Below are 12178 nucleotides of genomic sequence, written 5' to 3'. Positions count from 1 at the left end.
GTGTGCTCAGTCAGCCTTACTCCACTCATCTCCATTCTCAAATGTTGATGAGTCAGATTAAACTCGCTCTCTCACACATACACAATGTTTGACTTACATCTGAAATGGAATATTAACATGTTTTTAAATTGAAATGAGGAAGAAGTAGTTGTCATGTCAGCAATTGTAACACCAATCGTGGAAAGAAAAGCATTTCAAATAAGTCATAAAAAAATCAATAATACATTTCATGGCATTTGTGGGTTTTTTCTTAGCAGTTATTTATTTGTGAGCTACAAATCATTTTATTTCACTCTTGCCTTTTCTGGTCACAGTTACAAATATCCTTAGCTTAATAAACATGTTTCATATTAACTGTTCTGGACGATCTAGTTCTAGCAATTTATTATTTATTCAGCAATACTCACATGCATACATGTATATCTTTGACCTGATTCTCTATACATGGTCTTAGTGTCTGAGCTGCATGATTTTCCTTATGTCCTTTTAAGGTTGTGCAATATACAAATAGTAGCCATGTTCCTCTTGGAGAGGCATTTCATCCATTTCAACCTGTAAAGCTGGAGGTTGTTTTCTTGGCCCCACATCACAGTCTTCTTTTTATGATTCATAATTTATTTAATTTTTGAAAGATAACTACAGTCATAATAAACCTCTACAGACATAGAGGAATCAATAATTATAATCACATACAACTGTCCAGCCACATATGTATGTGTACATATTGTGATGGCCCCTGCTAGTCTGGTTGTGTGCTGCATCACTGCTAGTTACTGTTACTTTTTTGCAAGGGTTAGGTAACCCTCCCAGACCTGGAGCACCCGGGTCCAATGCTCCACCATGATATAAAGCTCTCTGTGTCCAGCATGGCGCTCTCTTCCCTTCTCAGCTCTCCACGCCTGCACCTTTTGTCTAGTTATCCTTATTTTACTTTGAGTGGTCTGTTACTCTTATATGGAGTATACATTTTATAAAAGCGCCACGGGGTAGAGATGGGTAAAGAGGAAGACAGCCAGCAGGAAAGAACAGGGGAGAGCAGGGAGCACGGCCACATGGCGACATTTCCACAGAGTGAGTGGGTTTTCATGTGTTTGTATTTTTCAGATTTCCACATTTACAAATCAAACGGCAACGGAATGTGTTTCTTGCAAGTAGCAATAGGCCTGGATATGTGTAAGTCTACATTAAATTGACTGACCTGCCCCACCAACATGGACCTCTCATAACATTCATAATGGAACTCAAGGACTCAAAGACAGTTTGGGATTTATTACAACTCAGATGGAATGAAGGTAGATGTGGCAAGTCGGGCTGGTGGAGAGCAAGGGAGGCAGTTGGACTGGTTTTCTGAATCTTTGCAGGTTGAATGAAGAGGCGAGGACGAGGCAGGCTGGAGGCTGCTGAGGAGTGGACCTGAAGCACAGGAGAATAGGATCAGAAAACAAGTAAGAAAAGGCCAAGCAAAAAACATTGGAAGCTGGCACCGCTGAAGTAAACTGAACGAACTGGCGAAGACTGGAAGGTTGAGCCGGGGTATAAATACTGCAGGAGCTGGATTGTGAATGGGTGGGAGGGAGATCCTCGTCGCTCCGCCCACACACACAGACAGGACACACAAGGAACACAAGGGAGGGGGTAACACAGTGGAAACACTATGGAGAAGGGACAACACCCTGGCTACAGCTCTGCTGCATTGTTAAGACTAACTGAAACATACAAAGCAGAAGCTCAGAGATAAAAAGCATATGCAGTATATGAAACATATATAAAAGAGTCATGTGTTTTTAATGCAGTGTCATTTTTAATGACGGTAAAACAAATTTTCTCTTACTAAAAAAAAAACAAAAAACACTAGTAGACAGTGAAATTACCAGTAACAGTGCCTGTTCCATTCCACAATATTTTATTACAGGGTGATTTCATATATCCCTGAGAGGTCATTAGCAGAGCTCACTGACAATAACAATACCAGTCAACGTTTTCGATGCAGCACACTGAGGTATCCGTGGATGGTTATTTAGGTTTTATTTTGACGTCGTCCACTGAGGTCATTTCAGAGCCTTAGAATCTATTCAGTCAAAACTATTCTTCCCACTTCTCTAACAAATGCATTTATTGAGAAGCCATGTGAAGAGTCTTGACAGTGCAGTGTCAGGCCCATCAAGATCGGCAGGAGCTGTCTCGTCGGCTATCACAACTGTCTTTCTGCTTTTTACGTCACCTGTCTTCCACAGCTCCTGCTCAACTTAAGGGGAATTACTATTCGAGAGAAAGTAATTCCTCATGCTCCCCTACGAGGTCTTAAATTACTCCATGGGATTTGGACGATAATTAGTGAAAATATGTCTACAAAAGGTGAAATGATTTTTACTTAACATTCATGAATGAATCAGGTGCTTACGTAATAATGTGGAGTAATTTATACTTCACAGCGTTCTACAGGGTTTGTTGATTATATGATATTAAAGTTGCTATACTGATATTGGCTATTGAGAAATTTAAAGTTTTGGCTTTGAGATGTGATTAATTCATGAACACTAGACACCAAAGTTAAAATCTAACTACACATTGGTGCTACACAAGCTTCAGAGGATTGGAAGGAAATACAGATATTCAGTGATTAGTTTAGATTAGATTTGATTCAACTTTGTCATTGTGCGTACAAGTACAACTCTAATGAAATGCAGGTTGTATCAAACCAGAAGTGCAAAGACAGTATTATTTTAAGGTAAGTGCAGAAAATTAGTACTATAGCATAAGTGATACTATAATTACAAGTATTTACAGTGGTGAACAGTGGTGGATTGCCATGAGCAAATATATACAGGTGAATAGTTTAAACACAATTACAGGGTAGAGTGGTTAGAGTTGGATATCATTGGTTATTAATTGGTATTAGTCCAACTGAAGAAGGAAAAGTACCTCTTGCTTGGTTGTAGTCTGTGTGATATTAATAAGCTCAATTTTGCTAATTGTTACTGTTAATATATATATATCAGTTATAAATCTACAAGTGGACTCAATCTCTCCTGACGCTTAATCTCATGGTTACACATTCTCGTGTCACTATTGGTTTCAATGAAGTGTGTGAGAAGCTTTTTCATTTGTGGGTGAACTATCCCTTTAAGATTCATCATCCAAGCACCATGAACATCTGTACCAGAATTTGTTGATATATTTCAGTCTGGGTCAAAGTGCTGGATCGAACTGACTGACTTTGGTTTTATTTATGTGTGGACTAAAATGATTAATCACAGAAATAAATTTAAATTACAATTTCCATCAAACACCATCAAAGCTCAATAACTAAAAATGTACTTCTATGAAACCTAATAATAACATTTTATATTTTTGTTACGAGGGATCAAACCCTATAAACTGGGATGGGGTTTCTGTTACCGTTGATGATAGCAGCATTGCTATGACCAGGGAACAACTGTTTTCCATTTTTCATTTTGCAGGCAATTTATTTAGAGCAGAGCTGCAATACAACAAATTGTTTCCTGTTTCATCAGAGCTTTATGTCCCTTTCAATACTTATCCCTGTGCAGATATAGATCAAGTCTAACTGTTCAAGCCGATGCCTCATCCCAAACAGACACCTTTAGTCCGGAAAAGATAAAGTAGGCTACATCCTAAGAGGATGGATTTTAGCCAATGAAGACAGTTTGATGTGAAGCATTATTTCTTTCAGCCATCTGCTCTGGGTGGTGGAGAGGTGTATGCTTCCATTTAAAGAGAATAAACCATCTTTCCAATAAGGTAGTAAATGCAACAACACTATACACTTAATTCCTCAAGGCATCTGGTCTCACGGCAAATAGGGGCATAAGGTGATTTGGGTCAATACTGAGACTGGAAATTGTGTTATTAATAATAATAATAATAATAATAGTAAGTTTAATTTATATAGCACCTTACAAGAGACCCAAGGACACTTAACATAATTATTATACTATTCATTATATAGATTTGAACAAACTAAACCCTTGGTAGTACGATGAAAAGTCAGAAGACACGCATTTGGAGCTGTTGGGGTTCATCCGGAAGCTATCAGAAACTTTGTTGTAAAAGTGTAAGGTGCAGGAGCCTAGCAAAATGTGCCCTGGGCAAGTTGAACTGCTGTTATTGAAAAGTGTTAAATGAGACTTGTATGCATCTGATTCCATATCTCTGGTGTACTTTAAGTTCTATATCTGCATAGGGAGGGATAGGAGTTAGAGGAAAGGAGTTAGGGGAACTTTATATTAATGCTTCCTGTAATCCAAAATGATTCCTAAATCAGGACCAAACTTGTATTGTCTGAGAAACAACATAGTTGGACGAGATAGATTTTCCCAATTGTAGGGAGGAAGGAAAATTCAATAGCATTGACACAGAACTGACTGTTTTTCATCTCTTAATAATAAATAATAAAGTAATAAATGTACAGCTCTTTAAAAAAACAAATGAGCTGAATGAAAGTAATTATTAAACCTAGAGATTATAACATGGGGGACAATAGGAATGTTAGATGGTGCAAATGGAAAGAATATGTACATTAGCTACTGAAGTTACATTTACAGCTACCATGTATTTGTTGGGCGGCTAGAAGGCCCATTAGTCTGGTAAGTGGCAGCCTGCTGACATAACCGATAAAAAACTTGACAGTCCCCACATCTACTGACTCCATATACTGTGGAAAAGCGGTAGCCTGATGGGGCAGGTCGAAGAAGTGCTGAATTCGTTCTGCCTTGAACAAGCTGCAGGTATGATGGATGCAGGAGGGCAAACTCAATGACAGCCTTGTGTAGCTTGCCTTTAATTGGAATTAATCCAGCCCTCTTCTTGGCGAGTTTGGTGCTGAGATACCCAAAAAAATGACTCTTGTCTCATTGAAATATAAGCTTCCCTGGTGGCCTCTCTCTTGACAGTTGTAGTTTTTTCCTTTGTCTGCAAGTGGTGCATTAGGACAATCATAGATCTCGGAGGTTGGTTCTTCTTTTGTATTGGAGCCAACGAATGATGGCCTCTGTCTTTGATGTGGGGCATGGTGAAACTACATTTCTACTCAACACCTAAAGGGGGAGAATGATTCCATAAATACAATGGGTCTAGGTCCCTCTGAGGACTTTCTGAATTCCTATTGCTCTGATGTTGTTCAATTAGTCCGTCCGTCAGTTTTCAAGATCATTCAGCTTCGTCAAGGCAGAGCTAGGAGCTAACCTTTACAATGAGCCAGGCTAGCTGTTTCCCCAATTTCTAGTCATTGTGCTAAGCTAAGCTAACTAGATATGGTCTGTACACTAATCAGTTGACATTGCCCCCCTTTTGAACTCTGAATAGTCTCTAGATACTTGTCCATTTCAGTCGTACTTAGGACACATGATATTTCCAACACTCTGTTGGAGCAGGTTTTTCAAAACCTGTTCAGAATGTCTTCCCATTCCTTCAAATCAACATGTTCCTCTCTGTCTAACACCTCTGTGCATTTCCCAAAGGGCATTTTGGATGGTTTATGTGTGAGATTGAAAGCGTACAGCATTTTAAAGGTTTTGGGTGTGAGTCTCTCTGTGCCTGAAAATCTTATTCAGAACAGGTATGCCTGTAAAGGCTTTTTTGCAACAGTTCAAAGTGAGTGCCAAACAAAGCCCCAAAAAGTTTTCTCCTTTTACAGCTTGGTAGCTGATAATAACACTGTCTAAAGAGGAGAAAACAAAATGTTTACCAAGGTCTATGTTTATGTTTGAAATCTCTGTCATCTTCCATAGATCAACTCAATTTGCAGTAGGAAGCAGTTAGCCCAAATGCTTGTCTCTTTCAACATTTGCTAACACAAGTAAAACAGACTTTTTGTCGTTAGCTAAAATTGTGATAACAAAGCGATCTCTGTAATGGAAATGAGGCCCAAAAAACTGCTATGCTGTTACTCATCTTCTGTTTGTAAGTCAGTGTCCTTGTCCTTTTCTGGAAGAAGATAATTTAAATGCATGGACAGCTTAGATGTGCAATTACTGTTGTGTTCTCTTTCCATACCTCTGGGGGCATGAGAGGCTTCACAAGAGTGTGAGACAGAGTGAACATAAAATATTTAAAAAAAATGTAATCTACCCTTGTCAAGGACGACCTTGCCTTTCTGTAGAACCCAATTTTTGGTGTTCCCATGTGGCTTCAGAAACTCGATGAGGTGATGAATGATAAAAAATAGCAGTGATAATCATAACAATGGTAGAAAGCATACAAAAATTCAACAATGCCAAAACTCAAATGTTAGAAAACCCTAATTGTAAGAGTTATGCAATCATTGAAATTAATATACATATTAACACGTATCAGTAAACATCTTAAAGCAGAACACAGTTGGGCCAGGGACATAAGTGGACTCCAGCAGTGTGATGGGCAGCTGTGGGTCAGAACAAGGAGCAGGCTACCTATTATTTGCAGGGTGGTGGGTCCTCGTGTTGACTTGTTGATTTGGTCTTGAGCAATACAATGAACCCCAAGTTGTGCCTGATGGGAAAATACCCATTGCTGAGTGAGTGTGTTAATGAGAAACAAATGGTACAGAGATTTGTCTGATAACTAAGAAAAGTGCAAGACCTTTAAGTGAGTATAGTATCTCAAAATGCTTTCCAACTTTCACTCAAATTCTCTGCTGCTAATTAAAGGGATGTATCACATTGTTAAAGGTTAGGTAGTGATATGTTACGGAGTCTAGTTTGGTTTCATGCCCTTGAATTCAGCAGCAATTTCAGTCCCATATTAGCTGTTGGCAGCAATATATAAGAGAAAACAATCAAGTGCTATATTGCACTCGTATATCAGTGTTATACTGATGGATTCCATTAAATAGTAAATTACCAAAGCATTGGGAAATCAAAGCACTGCAAAGTTGGCATTCTGTTCATTTATCCAGAATTGGTATCTAATAGGACTTCCCACTCACAACAAAATAAGCTTGGCTCAAAGGTCCATTTATTACCTTCAAATTTATGAGCTTTTAACTGAACTACTTGTTATGGTTTTCATACAGTTGATCCTCCCGGCTATGGTATCATCACATATCCTAGAAATAAGAAATTCTGGTCATGTAATTAAAAAAAAAAAAAGATGTGGCAGAGATCTTAACCCATGTCTCTGTTTAAGGACAGTCTTGAACCAAGAACAGAAAGAGCATTGGTTGTGAAGAGGTCAGCAAAGTAATTAATAAGATAAAACTTGATCCACACACCCAGAAATTCAGTTGTTACAGCAGCAGGCAAGAAAGAAAAAGATACATAAGAGAATACAAATATAAAAAAAGAAAAGGAATTGAGTTTGTAAATAATATCCACCTTTCACTGTAGAAGTGGTTTGTGCAGAAATGCTATTGAGTAAAGTGCGGTGGCACAGGATGATTGCACGAGCAAGTAAAAAACTGTTTGTGCATAAGTATAGGGAGATATTGTGATATACAGGAAGAGAGAGATCAAGGGGAAACACTCGCATCCTCGAAGAAAAAGACCAATCACACTCCTTCCAAAGTGTAAACAAGTAGAAATCTTGTTTGTACGGTATTAATATACCCGAGGTAGGAGACCTGCATTCGACACCAAGCATGGACCTGCATTTCTCTGTATATCTGAGGCAGGGGAAGGGGAGATAGGCGTGTTGATTTAATGATGCCTTCAAGCTATTTAATGTTACACATTTGCCCAATGCAAGCCTCAGCTACTAGAATAAAATGTGAAGGTGACAAACATAGTTTCACTGCCAATTCATAATTAGTTTGGACAAACACACCTGTTGCCATAAAATACCAATAATGGAGCTGCCACGTCCTGCACTAAATCCTGTTTAACAAGCAGAAATAGTTTATACATCACTGCGGGGTATAAATATCCCATTTCGTCTTCACTTGGAATAAATTCTCCAGATTGTTTTTATGTGAGCGACTCAAGCAAATGCACAGCTTTCCCGTGCCGTTCTCCCGCCTCCACATTTTTCTCATGATTTTGCTTTTTAAAAAACCTTTTGAGTTCAGACCTGCAGCTCTCCAAAGGCCTCCAATGGGAGAGTTTAGAATGTTTGAACATCTAGAGTTTTTGCAAAATGTTAAAAAACTACAACATCTTGACTCAATGGAAAACCTCTGGAACCTTATCTTTGTTTGCAGAATAAAAAAAAAAAAAATGTATGACTTCTTTATTCAATTTTGTGGAAAAGTAGATGACTAGGCATTAAACTGAGATTAGCAGCATAAAGATGCATCGCCCTCATAACCAGTGGTGTTTGGGGGCATTTACAGGAGCAGAGGGCAGACAGGTAGAGAATTAGAAAGTAAGGTCTAACTCGCGTCTGCTTTAAGTACAACGCCAGAGCCAAGAGTCAGTTATCTTGGCTCAGCATAGTGAGCAGTGGCGAGGAACATTTACTTTTTGGTCCCTTGTCATGAGTTTGAGGTTGCCAGGCAAACAGACTTCAAAAGCTGTTTCAGACAAAACCTCCAGAGGAACTCCTGATAACTGGGTCTGCGCTTTCTCCAGAGGTTCTTTTTTCACACATGCCCAACGCAACAGGAGAAAGAGAGAAACTCCAGAGGCTCTCACTTGGACATTTGCATTTCGCATATACAGTATGTCCTCAGAAGGAACTCCGGAGAGTCTCAGGAGTTCAGTGCATGTCTGACAGCAGCTTGAGTGGCTACAGCGGTGTTTTCATTAGTTTTACAAAATTTACCAATTTTATGGATTTCACAAACAAGATGCATGCTTCTTAATGAGTTTAAGATGTGTGCATTTCTGACCTTATGGTGAGAGCCAGCTGTTAAGCTGTTGACATAAAAAATAAAGCGCCTATTCAGCTGATTTCCTCTGACCTGATACAGTTTCATACTGAATAATTTTTTTTTTAGTCTTCTCAGTGCCTGTGTGCTTATCTTTTGTGGCCAGTGCCATGTTGCACATCCATTTTCGCTGGTACAGACCGACCTCTCATCAACAAACTGCTGTGGTTGTCCTTAAAAATTGACAGCCCAGCAAACATTTGTCCGATGGTGACCTTAAACCTGTTCATGGTCAAATCTGGTCCTGGTGGAACGCCAGAAACTGCAACATGGTTATAAGGCAGCCATGGTGGTGTTTCCACGGCCAATAATGGTTCAGTCTAACCCTCTCTTACAAGTATTTTGATGAAAAGAAAATGTGTTATTTTAAGTATATAATTATAATTGCTTGGCAATTGATTTGGTTATAAAATGGTTGTGATCAGAACAGGCATCCAAGCAATATCCAAAAACATGTCAAATTTTAAACATTAAAAACATACGTTTGTCTCTAATGTATATCTCCATGTAAAATGATATTATTGTCTCCTCGTTTAAATCGTTTTTAAAGAGCTCTCTTTAACCAAGCTGTTGCTGCTGGACAGTATTAAATTATTTTCTGCAAACAAAAATAAAATTTGACGAAGATTACACTGGCATTATCAGGATCAGCATCATAAGACTATGTAAATGCTAAAGTTTCATGGTGAGACATTTCCACTATGCGACTTGAACTTGAATTTGGCTAGCATTAGCTTTCTGGGTTAATATGCTGTTAGCAATCATCTGGTAAGACCGCTTCATGCACATGTAGTGAATTATTGAATTATTGGATTTCAAGCCAAATATTTTTCTTGTGACTTTCGTTGGTTCCTCGAAAAGGAACATCCAAATTTGAGCTGAGAGTCAAATGTTTGGCAAACATTTGTTGTTCTCTATCTGGGCTAAAAGAGTAAAACAAACTCTACAGACATTATAACCTCTCTCTTTGTGTTACATCAGTTTAGCTTCATGATTAGTAATACTAACTTTGCCCATATGCTGCACGGTGCCCATTAAAACTGAAAGAGCACAGAAATTCAAATGACATACAGTGTGGTATTAAAAGATAATGACCATTGGGTTAGCATTAGCAAGGGAAGAAACATGATTTTTAAGAAGGCATTAGTGTGTGTATTATGTGCTACTAACCACTTAAGTTAATTTATTCAGATAGGACACATCTATTTTTAATTTAAACCTCCGTTCTATTGTATAATCCCCACAGAATTAATTGTTCAGCTCATTTGTTTGCACATGCAACAATTTCATTTAAAATGGAATAAAAGCCATGTTTATAAATTATTGAGACATTATGGCAATATTCAATTTCCCTAATTAAATATACAGGAGGCAATACTTTTTTTATGTGAGCATGTAGGCCTGTTTGCATTAAAGCCTTTAATATAAGGGTTTATTTCCTCTTTTTTTCACTTGGAACCACTGCGTTTACCTGCCTTTTCATACAAAGCAAGCAATTAGCAGCTTTTGTTAATGACTGGTACGAGGTAAATGGTAAGGTTAAATACAGTTTTTAATGTACACACAGAATGTACTTGTCCCTGGTTTTTGCATCTCTTCGTAGCTGTACTACGTGACCATGGAGTTCATCGGTGCGACTGTGTGGTTGTTGTTTGTTGTTGTTTTCTCTGAAGCCATTTTGCAACAGACTGTGACCACAAGGCCCACAAAGGTGATTCAGTAATCCTTCGGTGCGCACACTCCATGAACACAATACACCTGACGTACAGGTTGAAATAATAATAGTAAAAATATATTTTACATTTTTATAGCGCCTTTCAAGGTACCCAAAAACGTGTAATTCCCATACCTTTATTCTGCAATAATGACAGTATGGCCAGTTATCAGGGATTGTGCACGATCCAAATTGGGCCCCCCATCCACACCCACTCCTGCACACCACCACCTAGCCACCATTAGCTTTAATACCAACATAGTCAATTTCAAATGGTTCTCCATTGGCCTTGTAGCAATCAAGTGGCAGCCACTGCGACGTCAACCATTGGTTTGTAAACTGCCGTTTTGAAGCCTCAAGTCTGGCACTGTGGCCAGTTGGTGAGCTGGATCGAGAACCTGACGACACTCCCCACCCACCAACACCCACTGGATGGTACTAGCTGCAAATCACTCAATATCGACACCCCAATGCATAACAAGCAGATACCAAGGGCGAGTTTCACTGACAGGACCTGAACTTTATGTCCATATCTATATACAGTCTATGGTAGTGATGCGGAGTCTCCAACAGCCATTTCCAAATCCAGTGCTCTACAACCATCTTGGTTGCTCTGTTTTGCATACATGTACTCAATGTAATTATATAGCACAAAAGGTCAAGTCACTTATTTACCTGAAAACAGGGAATACAATGGGGAGGAAACAAAATTGTAAGTAATTAGATTAAAAAAAATCAAACATTGATTGATGAAATTTCTGCAAATCATTACATCAAATAGGTGATCAAATCATAGGTGAACAAATAAATGTATATTCTACATTTATCAAATTCTGTACTGAAGGTTGCATTCATCAAAGAATTGGTCAAATGTGTGTGTGTGTGTGTGTGTGTGTGTGTGTGTTCAACTGAGGTACTGTACAGTATAGGAGCAGCCCGATTATTTCTTGCTTACTGCAGGCCTAACAGTTTGCTAATTGCAAGCATTAGTAATACCAGCAGTTTGCTGCATAATAGCTTTATAAGGGCACAGTGCATTAGTGTAAACTACTTATGTGAACATGCTAACATTACTTAAAGGTCAAGCTGGCTGTTGCTCTATTTGTTAGTCTGCCCTGCTTTGCTTTAGCCCATAACACTTTGTGCTTTTTCACTTTTTGGCAGGTTTCTCACCCTCTCTATACTCTGGCTTTTCTCCTCCAAGCCCTGCATTGTTGATGACTTGTCAGTTTGTGGATCATGTGCTGCTTTCAGTAATCACGGATACCGCTTTCTGGAATTGAATTCTCTACCACTTGACTTATGGTCAGTTTCTTCTTTTAAAAGTAGGAAAAACTTTCCCACAAGCTTCAAGCTTATGGAAAAAAGTGGATAAAGAGTTCCCCTCTATTTTCATTTATTGCTAATACGACTATAATATTGTATTAATAATTCCTTATGTTTTATTGTCTTATTAGTTGTATTATTTTTATCCTACTTAATTTATATATTTTTTCACTAATCTATTATTTATTTTAATATAAATGTATATTTCCAATATCCTTATAGTTTTTTTATATGTTTTCATCTCATATGTTTTGACTGTCATGTATTTGCTTTGTATTTTTGCTTTTTATCTTGAAGCGCATTGAGCCTATGCTTGTCAAATAAAATGTACTATT

This window comes from Hippoglossus hippoglossus, chromosome 22 (assembly GCF_009819705.1).
Source record: "Hippoglossus hippoglossus isolate fHipHip1 chromosome 22, fHipHip1.pri, whole genome shotgun sequence".
Classification (NCBI taxonomy): domain Eukaryota; kingdom Metazoa; phylum Chordata; class Actinopteri; order Pleuronectiformes; family Pleuronectidae; genus Hippoglossus; species Hippoglossus hippoglossus.
Note: the sequence above shows the minus strand (reverse complement) of the source record.